Source organism: Eschrichtius robustus, chromosome 1 (genome assembly GCF_028021215.1).
Source record: "Eschrichtius robustus isolate mEscRob2 chromosome 1, mEscRob2.pri, whole genome shotgun sequence".
In the NCBI taxonomy this organism is placed as follows: domain Eukaryota; kingdom Metazoa; phylum Chordata; class Mammalia; order Artiodactyla; family Eschrichtiidae; genus Eschrichtius; species Eschrichtius robustus.
In genome coordinates, this window is record NC_090824.1 from 109,695,422 (window position 1) to 109,713,130 (window position 17,709).

A 17,709-nucleotide genomic window follows, 5' to 3' on the forward strand; every position below is an offset into this window, starting at 1 on the left:
TTCAAAGTATGAAGATTATTAGCATTACTGCTGCTACTGAGATGAATGAGCCTAAAGACAAAATATTTCATGGTGTGCGTCCCTCAGGGTACTCAGACTAACGTAGTGACATCCCTGAGAGGCCACGAAAGTGCTGCAGGAAGTCATATTTACTACTACAAATATACTTGTGAAGTGAATTTTTGCTCATGCTGAGTTAACTGTATAACCTGAGAATAGTGGGAATCAGTGTAGGAAGCCTCCTATAATAGTGAAGACTGCTCCCATGGACATTAGGTCATGGAAGCGTGCTACTACATAGAATGTATCCTGGAGGACAATGTCTGGGGATGAGTTGGCTAAGATGATTCCTGTCAAACCACCTACTGTAAAAAGAAAAACTAAAGCCTAAAACTCATAATATAGTGGGAGGTCATATAGTATTACCTCCGTGAACAGTTGCTAACCAGGGACTTCCCTGGTGACGCAGTGGTGAAGAATTCGCCTGCCAATGCAGGGGACACGGGTTCGAGCCCTTGTCTGGGACGATTCCACATGCCGCGGAGCAAAAAGCCCGTGTGCCACAACTACTGAGCCTGCCCTCTAGTTGTGGCCCGCCAGCCACAACTAGTGAAGCCCACGCGCCTAGCGGCCGTGCTCTGCAACAAGAGAAGCCACTGCAATGAAAGGGCCGCACACCGCAACGAAGAGTAGCTGCCGCTCACCGCAACCAGAGAAAGCCCATGCGCAGCAACCAAGACCCAACTCAGCCAAAAAAAAAAAAAATGAAAGGAAAAAGAAAAATTAAATAAAGAGTTGCTAATCAGCTAGATACTTCTACTCCTGTAGGGATAGAAGTAATTACGGTAGCTGATGCAAAGTGTGCTCCTGAGTCCACAGCTATCCCTATGGTAAACATATGATGGGCCCACAAGAGAACTCCTAAAAAACCAGGGGACATGACTCATACTATTCCCAGATAGCTGAAAGGCAATTTTTGTCCTAAATAGTAGGTAATGATATGTGAGTTTATAACAAACCCTGTTAGGCCATGAATACAGACTTCAGGGTGAGCAAAGTATCAAAATAAGTGTTGGTATAGGATTCGGTCTCCTCCTGCAGGGTCAAAGAAAGTAGTGTTTAGATTTCTATCTCTTAACAGCATGGCAATTCTGGCTGCTTGGACTGAGATTGGTAATTATAGTAATATGGCTATAGTTGGAGAAGATTAAACAAATAATGGTGTTTGGTATTGGGATATGACTGCTGGTTTTGTATTAAAGACTATAGTAATAAAAGTAATAATACCAAGAATTGAGGAGACACCTGCTAAATGTAAGGAGAAAACAGTTAGGTCGACAGAGGCTCCTGCATGGGCCAGATTGCAGGCTAGAGCTGAATACACGGTTCCACTGGTACCAGAACCAGCTTCTACTATTGGTGATATGAGTAGGAGTAAGAATGATGGGGGAAGTAGTCAAAAGTTTATATGATTTATTGGGGGAAATGCTACTTCAGCTGTCCGAGTTATTAGTGGCCCAAGTCAGTTTTCAAAGCCTGCAATCATAAGGGGTACAGCTATAAAGAAAATTATTACAAGTGCAGGGACTGTTATGACTACTTTACAGATTTGGGCATCTCCAAGTAGCGGTCCAGGTCAGCATAGCTCAGCCTGGATTAATATAATTAAGGTGCTGCCTGCTACTCCAGCTCAAGCACCAAATAGTAAATATAAAATGCCGATATCTTTGTGATTTGTTGAAAATAATCAGCAGTGTATGAACAGAGGTAAAATGACTGAGTTAGCATTAGACTGTAAATCTAAAGACAGAGATTGAGCCCTCTTTCTGGCAAACCCTGTGGTGAATCAACAAATTGAATTGTAACTTCAGAGAAGCAGATTCAATTCTGCCAGTGATTTTCCTGCCTTTTTTTTTTTCTTTTCTTTTTTTCTTTCTCAAATGAAGGAGAAGTAGACTGAAGCCAGTTGACCAGAGGATTTGCCTGTTAACTAAAGTTGCCTGGGGTTAAAACTCATCAATCTCGTAAAGATTTGGCTTAAATACAGTGTTTGCTTTACATTCAATTGATGTAGAATAAAGTCTTGCAATCCTTATTTTTAGGAATTAAGTAAATTTCACTTGTTTAGGGTTTTGAAAGCTCTTGGTCTGAACTAACCTAAATTCCTAGTCCAGCACCGATAGAATGGGTGTTGTGTGTAGTAATCGTGTGGGTATTATGATTGGTAATGATAGGAAGGTTATTTCCTTGTATGTTCAAATTGTTTTGTGTTTGTGTTGTGTAATGAAGGGAATATAGTTAGTGATGTGGAGTATGTTAGCTGCAAGTAGAAATATGTGCTGAGGACTGCTATGATGGCTATTAGTGTTGGTAGAATGATGTTGTCATTTTTGTTATCTCTTGGATAATTATTCATTTGGGTAGAACCAATTATTCATTGGGTAGAACCCAAATGATGGGTAGAACCCAAATGATGGGCGATGTCCTAATGATACTATAATGTCCTAATGATACTATAATGGTGAGGAAAATGATTGTGATGGGAGGTGTTTTATCTCATGTGTGTGATAATGATACTCTTGTAGTACATGATCTGGGCATAAATAAGAAGAAGATAGTGTTGTTATGATATAAATTAGTATGTTTAGGATTGTTATAATCTGAATATACATTATAATAGCTGTTATTCATCCTATATGGGCAATTGATGAGGAGGGTGTAATATTTTCCAGGTGAGTATGGAGAAGTCTGCCTCAGCCTCCAGCTATGATTTATAATATCACTATGATTAATAGTATATTTAGGTTGATGGATGGTGACATGTGGTATAAAACTGATAGGGGTGCAATTTTGTCATGTTGATAGCATCAGGTCTGCTGTTCATGGGATGCCTTGTGTGACTTCAGGCACTCAGAAGTGAAATGGGGAAAGTCCTACGTTTGTGACAAGGGCGATTGTCATGAGGGTGGATGCTGCTGTATTAAACATTTTTGTTATTCATTGTGCTCTTTGACCAGAGTATATTAGATTAATGATAATAGCCATTATAAGTAGTATTGATGTGGTGGACTGTTTTAGGAAATATTTGTTGGATGCTTCTGTAGCTTATGGGTTCATGTTTTTTTTTATTAGAATGGGGATACCATTAACCAGTGTGAGCTTGTTATACAATTATATTTCCTGAGAAAATGGTCAGTAGAATGATGGTAAAAACAATGAGAGTTTATTAGCACAGGAAGGATATACAAAAATATTTTGGGGCTATGGGCCTGAAGCTTACTTAGAGAACTTTACTATATAGCATGTGGTGTAATGTGGTAGGTAGCGTGGAGAATGTAAAATTATTAGAAAGAATTCAATTCCAGGAATAAGAGCCTTGAAACCTCTATGATTTACTCTATCAAAGTAACTCTTTTCTCAGACATATTTCTTAAATTTGTGGTGGGTTGCCTGGTATGATGACAAGTAGTGAAAACTCTCATATACATAGGGTTAATGTTAGTGGTAAAAAAAACTTTTTATAAGAGATGTATGCGTTGATCATATCAAAATTGTAGGTAGGAGGCTCAAATTCACAGAAAGGAGATTGTTAGATGTGTTTTAATGATGACTTGGGCTGTATATAATTCTGGCACCTAGGGATTGTCGAATGCTCCTAAAAATAGATTGCTGTGGAAATGTTTATTATAGGGAAATTGACATATTCTCTAGGAGGGACGGGGTGAATGGGCCTGCTACATTTTCTACATTGAAGACATATACAGGTTTTGATGCTACTTCTGTTAAATCAAGTGGGGCTTCATTGGATTTCTGCTACTGCGGAGATAATCAAATCCGGGTAGGGGTCAGGAGAAAATTAGTCATAGGTGTTCTTGTGTAATAATTACTGTTGAAAGTGTAAATGATCCATTTATCAGTAAGACTGAGAATAGAATAACTGCTACATTACTTCATATGAGATGATTGTCTGTGCTATTGTTCCTAGAGCTCCAGTGAGTGAGTATTTTGAATGTGAAGTTCATCCAGATCTGAGGATGGAATAAATGGCTAGGTGTGATATGGCTAGTATAAATAATATGCCTACATTTATACTAATTAGTGGATAAGATATGGGAAGAGGAATTCATGTGGTGAGAGCCAGGGTTAAGGCTAGCATTGGGGTTAAGGCTAGCAAGAGAAGCCACCGCAATGAGAAGCCCGCGCACCGCAACAAAGAGTAGCCCCCGCTTGCCGCAACTAGAGAAAGCCTGCGCATAGCAACGAAGACCCAACGCAGCCAAAAACAAATTAATTAATTAATTAGTTAACTATTTTTTAAAAAAGTACTATATCCTTCTGTACAGCTTCTCTGGGAAGAACAGAGAGATGGCGTAGGAGAGTGAGAAAGACCAATATTTAGTGCACATCTCTCATGCAGGTGCTCTGCTGGCTCAGGTAGATTTATCCCCACTTTACAAAGGAGGAAATAATCTCAGAGAGGTTTAGTAATTTTCCCAAAGCCAAACAGCTATGGAGTGGCAGAACCAAGATCTGAACCAAGTCTGTTACCTTCAAAGCCTAAGTCCTCATCACAACAAAACTCAATTAATATTTACATTTATCGTATTACATTGCAACCTGGGGAGTTCTTGGCACAATCCTGAATAAGAGTGAGAAAGAAAGAAATAGCATTGTTCCTACAGTCAACCCAAATTTTTGGAGCAGCTGCTAGATGCCTGGCCCTTGTTGGGGTTCAGCAGTGATCAAGACAGGAAGAGTCCTGCTTTCATGAACCACGTAGTGGGGAGGAGAGACGGGTGCAACTTGGGTGAGGGATTTCACCTTGCTGGACCTCTGGTTTGTCATCTGGAAAATGGGATGGGTGTTCCTCATTTTCTGGGGTTGTCCAGCCCTCACACTCTCTGATTCCATAAGAAGCATTTGTTTTCCTGTTTCTTTAAAATTCATTCAGGCCGTGAGCTGTGATGAATGTTGTTAGCTGCTCCCCAAAGCACTCTATTCCCACCCTTTTCCTGTGATCAGGTCTTTCCCGAAACATGACTCACAGTCAGTCAGTCAAGTCACAGAACCTAAGGGGCACCCAGCAGAAAAATCCCAACCCTTGCTTCCCAGGAGCTCTGCGGTCTACCTGCCAGGTAAACTGAACTCACCTGGCACAAGGTGGCCATCCCTGGTTTCACATCAACATGATCTCAGGCACAAACCTCCTTGTTTTTCCATTTTGTCTCTAAGTTACTTGTTGAAGCAACTGCACAAATATGGCAAAGGCATAAAATCAGGCATCTTCTGCCCCCAGTGCCTACTAATAAATGACTTTCTGCCACTTTAATGATAAAGAAAGAACATTTCAACATTCTGCTACCCTTATTATTTGTCATTTTTCTTGATATTTCTATTGAATACATCTTTCAATATTTTAACAATGGAACATTTATTTAGGTTGTTCCAGACCCAGCCTTTAGTGGTAAAGGTTTTGTTGTTATATTTCTATTATGTTTCCTTTAAAAAATCATTATCCTATTTAAATGGATTAAGTCAATTCTATAGGCATTTATCTTATGATATTGATGAAATTGATACATAGAGGGCAGTAGTACAAGTTGATTGGACTTGAGAACCTCTATTAGCACAGTTAAGTATAAATATTGTCTACATGACGAGTGAGATTCTCTGACTTTTTTTCACTGTCTGCCCCTCAAGCCTGTGAGAAATGGAATATTTCTTGCCCTATCAGTAAACAAAGGATGTCACAGTCTTCAGCACTTGCAGCCCTCCGATGTGAGCCGGCGGGCCCTGAGGCACTCAGGATATGCAAATACAGAATGCAGGCCCCAGAGAGCTGAGGTGCATATCAAAGGAAGGATTTCAGTGAGCCCAGGCAAAGAAAAGCGCTGCATTCCTCACCTTGGGAGAGCTGGTTTTCCTTAGTTAACAATCACCTTTGGATGTTCCCCATTACCTGAGCCAGTCCCCTGCCGTGTCCCCTCCCCCCAGTACTTTAGCTCAGGGAGGAAGGAGCGCAGAGGGACTTGGCTGAATAAGGGGCCTGCGCGCCTCGGGAGGAGTTTTCAGCCGCTTTCCCCGCAGTCGGGAGGAGGGGCGCTGACGCCGCAGCCGGACCCTGCGCCTCCCTTGCCCCGTTTCCCCTCAGGACGCTCAGGCCGACCCCCTCCCCACGCCCACCAGGCCTCGCGAGCCAGGCCGAGGGCAGGGGCGAGAGGAGGGACGGAAGTACCCGGGGACCAGACGCTGGAGGCCGCTCTTTCTGCACAGCAGCGGCGGGTGGCAGCGAACCCCTGCCCCTCAGAAGCTGGTCTTGTGCTGCCGCCCGGGCACCGGACCAGGCGGAGGGTCGGCGCCCACTTACCCGGCCCGCCGTCCCCGCGACTGTCACGGCTTCGGCCGCCGGGGCGCCTCCAGAGCCGGCAGCCTCAGTGAGGTCGCCCTCCCCTCGGGCTCCGGGGCAGTTCCGTGAAGGCGGAGGGAAGAGACCCCGCCCGAGCGGGGAGTTCCAGCTCTGAGGAAACGCGGGCTCTTTTCAGCGCGCAGTGGGTGGGACCGCTCTGCCCCGAGGCCTTCCGGGAGGGAGCGGGGCGGCGGGGGAGGGAGCCGCCAGGAGCGCAGGGCCCCGTCGGGGGTCCTGGAGGGGCGGCCCGGCCTGGGGGCCACGCCCACTGTGGCCGCAGCCCAGGTCTTTTTCCTGGAATCCTACAGGAAAAAGTTAGAAAGATACACAGTCTATAGTAAATATTCACAAATGATTGTTGCTGCTGTGCTCACTATTCTATTAAAGGTGTAAAATCCATAAAACACTTTAAGTTCAAAATTAAATATGAATTTTTACCTTTCTAATTATGTCTCTGATATTCACAGTTGTGGTTAATGAATCAGAGACTGTGGCATCACTAGTTAAAAATGAGCTTGTTAAAAAAATAGAACTCAGGCCCACCGGACCTACTGAATCACAATCTGCACTTTTACAATCTCCCCAGTGTACTTGTGTACCCATGAAGAGTTGAAAGGTCCATTTCTACCTCGACATGTCTTTTCTGTATGAGAAATACACATTTTATCCAGTTTGATATAAAGAAAACACTCAAAAATGCATATGCCTGTGTTGAAACCATCATTTTATCATTTCTTTTCCAGACAAGTATAGTCTCCATACTGGTTTTGTGGATCACATGCCATACTCTTTTCTTGTAGTTAGAAATAAGGTAGAGAAAGTTACTTTGTAAAAAAAAAAATATATATATATATATATATATATATGTGTGTGTGTGTGTGTGTGTGTGTGTGTGTGTGTGTGTGTGTGTGTGGATAATTGAAGACACTCTTCTAAATTAAAGGCAGTTCTCTTAACTTGCTGTTTTCTTCTTGGGTCACATTATGAACTCTTCCCGTGGCCACATGGCGTGTGTACTTTTAATTTCAGGGACTGCTGACATTCCAGGATGTGGCCATAGATTTCTCTCAAGAGGAGTGAGAATGCCTGGACCAAGATCAATGGGAATTGTACAGGGATGTGATGTTAGAGAAGTATAGGAACCTGCTCTCCTTGGGTGAGGATACCTTCCTTCCAGAATTCCTTATCCAACCACAGGGTTTGGAGTCCTTCATTTGTAGAATGTCTCCTGAAATCGTCTGCTTCCTACAATAGGGTTTCAGATTGCAACGTTTCAGGAAAGATTGGGAGTTTGTGGGTATAATTTATCTTATTCTTTTAAAATTGCAGCCTCCCTTTTCATATACTTTGTAACTGCTTGGGATGTGTCTATATGAACTGTGTACTATATGCTTCTGTTATAGTCCTTACAATATTTTATTGTCTTATTTTCTGTTAACCATTTTCCATGGATTCTTTGGGCTTAAGGTATATTAAAAGGGAGACTGCGATTCTGGGACTTCCCTGGTGATGCAGTGATTAAGAATTCGCCTGCCAATGCAGGGGACCCGGTTCGATCCCCGGTCCGGGAAGATCTCACGTGCCACGGAACAACTAAGCCAGTGGGCCACAACTACTGAGTCTGCAGCCACAACTACTGAAGCCGGTGTGTCTTGAGCCCGTGCGCCATTTATTTTTTGGAGAATAAAACCACTTCTGAGTGATTACAATTTAGGCCAGCTAGTCAAAATGCTTTATCACCTGTTCTTCTAAAACACTGATCAATGGAACAAGTTTTACTAGGGATAACAGTGTAATTGTATTCTGGAGTTCATATGGGCAATATGGTTTATGACCTTGATGCTGGATCACGACATTTCAATGGTATAACTGCTATTAATTGTCTGTTTGTTCAACGATTAAAGTCTCACGTGATCTGAGTTCAGACTGGAGTCATCCTGGTTGGTTTCTGTCTATTGCAGATTTCTTCCAGTATGAAAGAAAGGACAAGAGCAATAGGGCTTACTTTACAAAATGTCTTCAAAGTAAATGATGATATAATCTACATTCAATTAATTTATACATACCCTACTGTAGAACAGGGTTCGTTACGGTGGCAGAGCCCGGTAATTATGTAAAACTGAAACTTTTTCTGCACTGGTTCAAGTCCTCTTCCTAAGAATATGTTTATAATCAACATTCTTTCACAAATTACCCAATTTAATTCACCATAGCCTTCCTCATATTAACTAAATGGAAAATCCTAGGCTATATACAAATCCAGAAAGGGCCAAAAATCATCAGCCCCCATGGATTATTACAACCCATTGCTGAGGCATTCAAATTACTTATTAAAGAACCACTATGTCCATCAACATCATCAATTTATATATTATTGCCCCAATGCTAGCCTTAACCCTGGCTCTCACAACATGAATTCCTCTTCCCATATCTTATCCACTAATTAGTATAAATGTAGGCATATTATTTATATTAGCCATATCACACCTAGCCATTTATTCCATCCTCAGATCTGGATGAACTTCACATTCAAAATACTCACTCACTGGAGCTCTAGGAACAATAGCACTGACAATCATCTCATATGAAGTAATGTAGCAGTTATTCTATTCTCAGTCTTCCTGATAAATGGATCATTTACACTTTCAACAGTAATTATTACGCAAGAACACCTATGACTAATTTTCTCCTGACCCCTACCCGGAATTTGATTATCTCCGCAGTAGCAGAAATCCAATGAAGCCCCACTTGATTTAACAGAAGTAGCATCAAAACCTGTATAAGTCCTCAATGTAGAAAATGTAGCAGGCCCATTCACCCCGTCCCTCCTAGAGAATATGTCAATTTCCCTATAATAAACATTTCCACAGCAATCTGTTTTTAGGAGCATTCGACAATCCCTAGGTGCCAGAATTATAGATTCTTTCATCTTGTAAATATAGTTTTTTTATTTAAATAATTTTTATAGTTTTACTACCTTTAAACAAAATGTACTCCATTGCTGTGGAATATTCCTTCATAGGAGCGTGCATGGTTCCTTTCTGCATCCACCTGTGATGGCCTTCAGGTTCTATCAGGTTTGGCTCCTGTGGCTGCGAGTCCATATCCGTGTGTCCTGGTGCAGGGCTGGTGGGTTTGTGTTCAACTGGGAGGAGCACTGTGGGTCTCTGTGCAGGGACTTCGCTATCTGAGGCCCGATAGTTTCTGAAGTGGTTGCATCCCCCCGTTGCCTACCAGGCTTTCCATTGCTCCACATCCTGCTGATATTTGATACTATGTCTTTCATGTCTGCCATTCTGGTAGGTGTATGCACGGTATTTTTCTTATGGCTTTAATCCCTCTGTTGTTAGTGAAGTTGTGCATCTTGTGGTATTCATGGACTATTTCCTGTTGTTTTTTAAAAAGTTTTAAAAATTGTGGTCAGGTATACATAACATAAAATTTACTATCTTAACCATTTTTAAGTGCACATTTCAGGGTCAAGAAGTAATTCACACTGTTGTGCAAACCTGACCACAATCATCCTCCAGAACTTTTTCATCCTGCAAAATTGAAACAGTCCCCATTAAACACTCACTCCCCATTGTCCCTCCCTCAGCCCCTGGCACTCAACATCCTACTTTATGTCTCTATGTTTCCGACTGCTCTAGGTGCCTTGTATGAGTGGATCAAGCACTGTTTGTTTTTTGTGTGTGTGTGTGTGTGTGTGTGTGTGTCTAGCTTACATCACTGAGCATAATGCCCTCAAGGTTCATCCCTGCTGCAGCCTGTGTCAGAATTGCCTTCCTTTTTAGGCTGAATAGCCTCCCCTTGTATTGATGGACCGTGTTTTTCTTCTCCATTCATCCATTAGTGGACACATGTAATATCTACATTCATTTCTACTGTCATAATATTTGTGGAATAACATCAGAAAGTCCTATGAATCAAAAGTCATTTGCCAGTAACTTTTTTCTTAAACTTTTTGTTGTGGAAAACATCAAGGCTAAGAAAAGGGAAAAATACATGTCAGCTTCACTTGTGTTCAGGAGTTAATGCTTTACGGATTCACTTTATTCCCTGTGTGTGTGCTATGCCTGTGCATGTGCCTGTTTGCATACATATGATGTGCATAGGTATGTGCACTTGCACACATTAGTGTGTGCATGGGCATATGCGTGCATGTGTGTTCACATGCTAGTGTGTGAATATATTTGTGCTGTGCACGTGCATATGTTTTTGTGTGTGCTGTGCCTGCCTGTGCGCACACCTGTGTGTTTGCGGGAAGCACTTGCAAGTTGCCTGCAGACTGAATTGTGCCCCAGATATATCCGCACGCAGCTGCTCTAACAATCCAGCGTAGCCACGTAAAGGTCACAGATCTCAGGGATTTAAATGGTTGGAGCAGGATATCCTGACACAGAGTTTGTCTTCCAATGACTGTCACTGTCTCAGTAACATCCTTCACACCTTCTTTAAGCCCCATTCAGGGTCCAGTTTAGACTCCCATTACATTCAGTCACCTGTCCCAGGTCCCCTAAAGCAACAATGTCACCGTTGGAGAGCCCGGCCAAGGCTGGGGTTGCCCCTCCTGTTGGCCTGGCCTCCAGGCCCTGCCCTTGGCTCCTGTTTTCTCATATCTCAGCCAGGCCCCGACTTGGATGGGGCCGCCACCTCTTTCCTCACAGGGTCCCATCGCCCAGTCAAGGGGGTTCATTCTCCCCAAACACAGCATCAGGAGTCGGGGGGTGACAGCCCCCAATGGGTCTCCTTCATGTGAGACCCTGTGCTGTTGAAAGAGCAGGCACCCTGCCCTCGGGGGTGGGGGACTAGGGGGCGACATGCGGCCCACGATGGGCAGGAGGGTCTCCGGGTGGGGCGAGCCAGTGTGCAAGGAGTTCCGCGGTGGGTTCTCCTCTCCAACGGCTTCTGTGCCCCTACCTCTCCCCGTGCCTCCCCTCGAAGACAGCGCGGTGCCCGGGACGGGAACCATGGGACACGTCAGCCACCGCCCCCTCTACGCACACACACACACACACACACACACACACACAAGCACACGCACACGCACACGCTGCAGGGAAGCAGGACCTGAGTGCAGGGCTCTCAGCGGCCCTGAGCGCCCCGCCCGGAATCGGCCTGCCGAATGGACAGACCGGATCTCCCGGCCCGGACCATGCAGGACTCTCCTGCCTGGGCTTCCAGTGTGGCCGCCTCCTTCTGGAAGCCTGGGAGGCTGGAACCAGGCCACTTCTTGTCTGTCCTGGCAGCCGACTGGGCTGCACTCTAAGAAGTCCGTGGCTCGCCCGTGGATCCTGACCATCAGGCGGCCAGAGAAATTGGGAACATTTCTGTTTTGCCTGTTGAAATGTTTAATGACAAAGATTTTGTTCAGTTTCCTGATGTGGGTGTCCAAAGATGAGAGACCCATGTCTGTGATCTGTACCTCCTATGAGATCAGCCCTAAGCTAGTTTAAACATGATCAAGTTCTGTCTACATGGTAGATTTAGACCTCTGCATGTCCTGTCTACTGAATATGTTTAGAGCTGACCATGTGTTGTCTATAATAAGAAGATTTAGACCTGACCATGTTCTGTGTACGCTAGGACTATGGGGACCTGGGTAGAGACCCGGCCTGGCCTCAGAACTGGGAAGCTCCGTGCCTGCATCTGAATGTCAGTGCTTAGATGTCTGGGGTCTGGAGCTGAGGTGGGCTTGTCTACGTAACAGCCTCTCTTCTGAGTGTGGTGACCTGGTCCTCCCAAGGGTCAGTGCTATGGTCGGGGCCTTAGTCTTAATCCCTGCAAGGTTCACCTTCCCTGGGGCTCATGGAGAATCCTCAGGAGGACTACCTGGCAATAATTCCAATTTACCAGCACGTGCATGGTGCATAGGGAAGCAGGTTTAGCTGGTCAATTGATTGCAGGGCACGCAGATCGGGCAAAAGGCCGATGGGTGACAGCTGAGGCTGCTGCTGAGCTCTCCCTCCAGTCTACCGTCCCTACTCAGCAGAGTCCAGAGCTGCCCCTCGGCTTTCAGCCCTGCTGTCCTGTGAGTTTTCTCAACATGTAAGTGAGACGAGAAAGGACTGAGCATGCCAGCACCAGGGTCGTGTGTTCAACTCTAGTATGAAAGCTTTAAAAACAGTTAAAATCACACAGAACCAAAGTGAGAAGAGGAGGACTCCTATGGGACAAGTGTGGGGAAAGGAGACCCACCTGACACTTTTTCCCATCCCGGGAGGTCCCAGGGACCCAGCTTGTTTCCACATTGGGGGAGCCCCCTGCAGAGCCATGGTGTCCTGACCAAGGGGACGTGTGACCCCAGGTGCAGGGTCTGGGGAGGTGAGGTCACCTTGGGACTGTGGACATGTGACCCAGGTGGAGGGGTCTGGGGAGGTGGGTCACCCTGGTGAGTGTGGATGTGTGGCCCCAGGTATAGGGTGCGGGGACTGTGTGGGTCTCACCATACCTGCATGGGTCAGGATCACATGTATGGGGAGACCGCATATGCGCTCTTTGCCTGCAGTGTGTCCTGTCCCCTTTGAGATTTCCAACCTCTGCATTAAGGGTGTTGTCCTGATTAACCTGTGGTTCCTTTTCTTCTCTTAATCTTGTCACAATCATATGAGGTCAGGCATGTTTGAGTGGGTTGCTGCTCTGTGTTCCGGTGAGTGACAACACTTGGTGGTATCATATTAATACTATAGCATATCCTATGTCTAATCTATGGGGGTCACCACTGCCTGGGTCCCCCTGGACAGAGGTCAGGTGAGCACAGACTAGCCCCCCCCCCCAAGAATGGCCTCCCACGTGCTCTGTGAGGGTACCGTGATGGCCCCTAAGGTAGGGGACTGTGTCTGGGCCTCCGACATTTGTGATGAAGGGGAGTCGAAATGGAATCTCAATTAACAAGACATTATTTTAAGAATTTATTTTAAGTGAAATAAAACACACGTCACATACCCTTTACCATCATCACCATTTTAAGTGCACGTTTCTGAGGCATCAGATATATTCACTTTCTCGTGGAGCCATCACCACCATCCCTAGAACTTTTCATCTTGCAAAACCAAAATTCCACAACCATGAAAGTCTCATTCCCCATTCCCTCCCACTGCCCCTGGCACCGATATCCACTTCAGTCCCTGAGTTGTCGACTCCAGGGCACCCACTGGAGTGGAATCCTGCAGTGGTTGCTGACGGGTCATTTTGGAAGAGCTGACTTTCAGTCTGAAGCTCTGCCTGTTTGCATCTGAAGAATCTGCATTTAAGGAGAGGGTGTATGAGGAAGGGGGTGTATGCGGGACAAAGGTGTCCGGGGTGCAGGTGAGCCAGGACCTGACCAGCTGCCTTTTGGGTCCTCTGGTCCCATCTCTTGGTCTGTGCCTCATCTGCATCATCACTGTCCCCGCTGGCACCGCTGGGGTGTTGTTGTCTGAGTGAGATTCCCCTGGTGCCCCTGCTCTCCTCCCCTCCTCCTGCTGGTTGGGGAGGGAACTGCTTGCTGTGTGGTCTCTACTCCTGAGGCATGAAGGACCCTGTAGCATGGACCTGCAGAGTGTGGGGTGTGGTCCCAAGAGCATGGGGCCCACATAGGACACGACATCGGGGCGTGACAAGTGCTAGGGCTGCCTCATCACTGACAGGGAATGTTGCCCAGATCCTGCTCGAGAGGGCGTGGTGGGTGGCCTGGGACCCTAGAGGCCCCATTCCTATACTGGAGCTTGGAGAGTGCATCCCCATGGGCTCCAGATTCACCCCATATCTCAGCCATATCCCTCTGTCCTGTCTTTGAACTCAGGAAAACGAGCTCTCTTGTCCACAACATAGGCCTGGTCCTGCTGATATTAGGATTCTTTAAGTTAGGCGTCCTGGGATAGCAGCTCTTTTTAGGCCTGAGAAGGAACAACTCCGGAGTGTACAACAATTTCAGATGAAACTAATATTCAATGACTATCCCTAACTACTCGGTTGTTGACTTCTATTAGTCATTATTCTCCTGGTTTTAGCTCTGATGTGGGGATTACAGAGGAGTCAACATTTAAATCTTCATAATCTGTGTATTCGTAGCTTCAGTATCATTACTGACCCATAGTTTTTTATGGTTTGGGAAGAGTTATTGATTTCATGTATCATGTAAAGGATTCACAATGATGATAGGGCCATTAAGATTACAATAATAGCTAGTAAATTGTTCACATTTTCTCTACCTGTGCATCTATTGTATGCATATGTGTTTAGATGTCAATATTAGTGAAATGATATAGAGGACTAGAGAACTTATTTTAAAAATCACTATTAATGTGTGATGAAGAAAATGTAAAAGTTCTTCCATAATCGGTGATGTTGTATCTTGAGAGCCTAGATGAAATTGATATGCCTTAGTGATATACAGGATTTTAGCCTATCATTTAACTTTGACAAAGCTACATCACTTTTTACTTTTATCTCATTTATTGAGGAAGACATAATTGTTATGGTGTTGGCTTGAAACTGGTTGAAAAGGACTTGAGTCCTTCCTTATTTTACGTTTACATAGGTAGGATCTTGAAACATAGGATATGGTGGAGGACATCCGTGTAACCATTCTAGGTTAGGAGTAGCAATTTCCACTGCTAAGACTTCTTGTTTAGACACAAATGCTTTTCAAAGTATGAAGATTATTAGCATTACTGCTGCTACTGAGATGAATGAGCCTAAAGACAAAATATTTCATGGTGTGCGTCCCTCAGGGTACTCAGACTAACGTAGTGACATCCCTGAGAGGCCACGAAAGTGCTGCAGGAAGTCATATTTACTACTACAAATATACTTGTGAAGTGAATTTTTGCTCATGCTGAGTTAACTGTATAACCTGAGAATAGTGGGAATCAGTGTAGGAAGCCTCCTATAATAGTGAAGACTGCTCCCATGGACATTAGGTCATGGAAGCGTGCTACTACATAGAATGTATCCTGGAGGACAATGTCTGGGGATGAGTTGGCTAAGATGATTCCTGTCAAACCACCTACTGTAAAAAGAAAAACTAAAGCCTAAAACTCATAATATAGTGGGAGGTCATATAGTATTACCTCCGTGAACAGTTGCTAACCAGGGACTTCCCTGGTGACGCAGTGGTGAAGAATTCGCCTGCCAATGCAGGGGACACGGGTTCGAGCCCTTGTCTGGGACGATTCCACATGCCGCGGAGCAAAAAGCCCGTGTGCCACAACTACTGAGCCTGCCCTCTAGTTGTGGCCCGCCAGCCACAACTAGTGAAGCCCACGCGCCTAGCGGCCGTGCTCTGCAACAAGAGAAGCCACTGCAATGAAAGGGCCGCACACCGCAACGAAGAGTAGCTGCCGCTCACCGCAACCAGAGAAAGCCCATGCGCAGCAACCAAGACCCAACTCAGCCAAAAAAAAAAAAATGAAAGGAAAAAGAAAAATTAAATAAAGAGTTGCTAATCAGCTAGATACTTCTACTCCTGTAGGGATAGAAGTAATTACGGTAGCTGATGCAAAGTGTGCTCCTGAGTCCACAGCTATCCCTATGGTAAACATATGATGGGCCCACAAGAGAACTCCTAAAAAACCAGGGGACATGACTCATACTATTCCCAGATAGCTGAAAGGCAATTTTTGTCCTAAATAGTAGGTAATGATATGTGAGTTTATAACAAACCCTGTTAGGCCATGAATACAGACTTCAGGGTGAGCAAAGTATCAAAATAAGTGTTGGTATAGGATTCGGTCTCCTCCTGCAGGGTCAAAGAAAGTAGTGTTTAGATTTCTATCTCTTAACAGCATGGCAATTCTGGCTGCTTGGACTGAGATTGGTAATTATAGTAATATGGCTATAGTTGGAGAAGATTAAACAAATAATGGTGTTTGGTATTGGGATATGACTGCTGGTTTTGTATTAAAGACTATAGTAATAAAAGTAATAATACCAAGAATTGAGGAGACACCTGCTAAATGTAAGGAGAAAACAGTTAGGTCGACAGAGGCTCCTGCATGGGCCAGATTGCAGGCTAGAGCTGAATACACGGTTCCACTGGTACCAGAACCAGCTTCTACTATTGGTGATATGAGTAGGAGTAAGAATGATGGGGGAAGTAGTCAAAAGTTTATATGATTTATTGGGGGAAATGCTACTTCAGCTGTCCGAGTTATTAGTGGCCCAAGTCAGTTTTCAAAGCCTGCAATCATAAGGGGTACAGCTATAAAGAAAATTATTACAAGTGCAGGGACTGTTATGACTACTTTACAGATTTGGGCATCTCCAAGTAGCGGTCCAGGTCAGCATAGCTCAGCCTGGATTAATATAATTAAGGTGCTGCCTGCTACTCCAGCTCAAGCACCAAATAGTAAATATAAAATGCCGATATCTTTGTGATTTGTTGAAAATAATCAGCAGTGTATGAACAGAGGTAAAATGACTGAGTTAGCATTAGACTGTAAATCTAAAGACAGAGATTGAGCCCTCTTTCTGGCAAACCCTGTGGTGAATCAACAAATTGAATTGTAACTTCAGAGAAGCAGATTCAATTCTGCCAGTGATTTTCCTGCCTTTTTTTTTTTCTTTTCTTTTTTTCTTTCTCAAATGAAGGAGAAGTAGACTGAAGCCAGTTGACCAGAGGATTTGCCTGTTAACTAAAGTTGCCTGGGGTTAAAACTCATCAATCTCGTAAAGATTTGGCTTAAATACAGTGTTTGCTTTACATTCAATTGATGTAGAATAAAGTCTTGCAATCCTTATTTTTAGGAATTAAGTAAATTTCACTTGTTTAGGGTTTTGAAAGCTCTTGGTCTGAACTAACCTAAATTCCTAGTCCAGCACCGATAGAATGGGTGTTGTGTGTAGTAATCGTGTGGGTATTATGATTGGTAATGATAGGAAGGTTATTTCCTTGTATGTTCAAATTGTTTTGTGTTTGTGTTGTGTAATGAAGGGAATATAGTTAGTGATGTGGAGTATGTTAGCTGCAAGTAGAAATATGTGCTGAGGACTGCTATGATGGCTATTAGTGTTGGTAGAATGATGTTGTCATTTTTGTTATCTCTTGGATAATTATTCATTTGGGTAGAACCAATTATTCATTGGGTAGAACCCAAATGATGGGTAGAACCCAAATGATGGGCGATGTCCTAATGATACTATAATGTCCTAATGATACTATAATGGTGAGGAAAATGATTGTGATGGGAGGTGTTTTATCTCATGTGTGTGATAATGATACTCTTGTAGTACATGATCTGGGCATAAATAAGAAGAAGATAGTGTTGTTATGATATAAATTAGTATGTTTAGGATTGTTATAATCTGAATATACATTATAA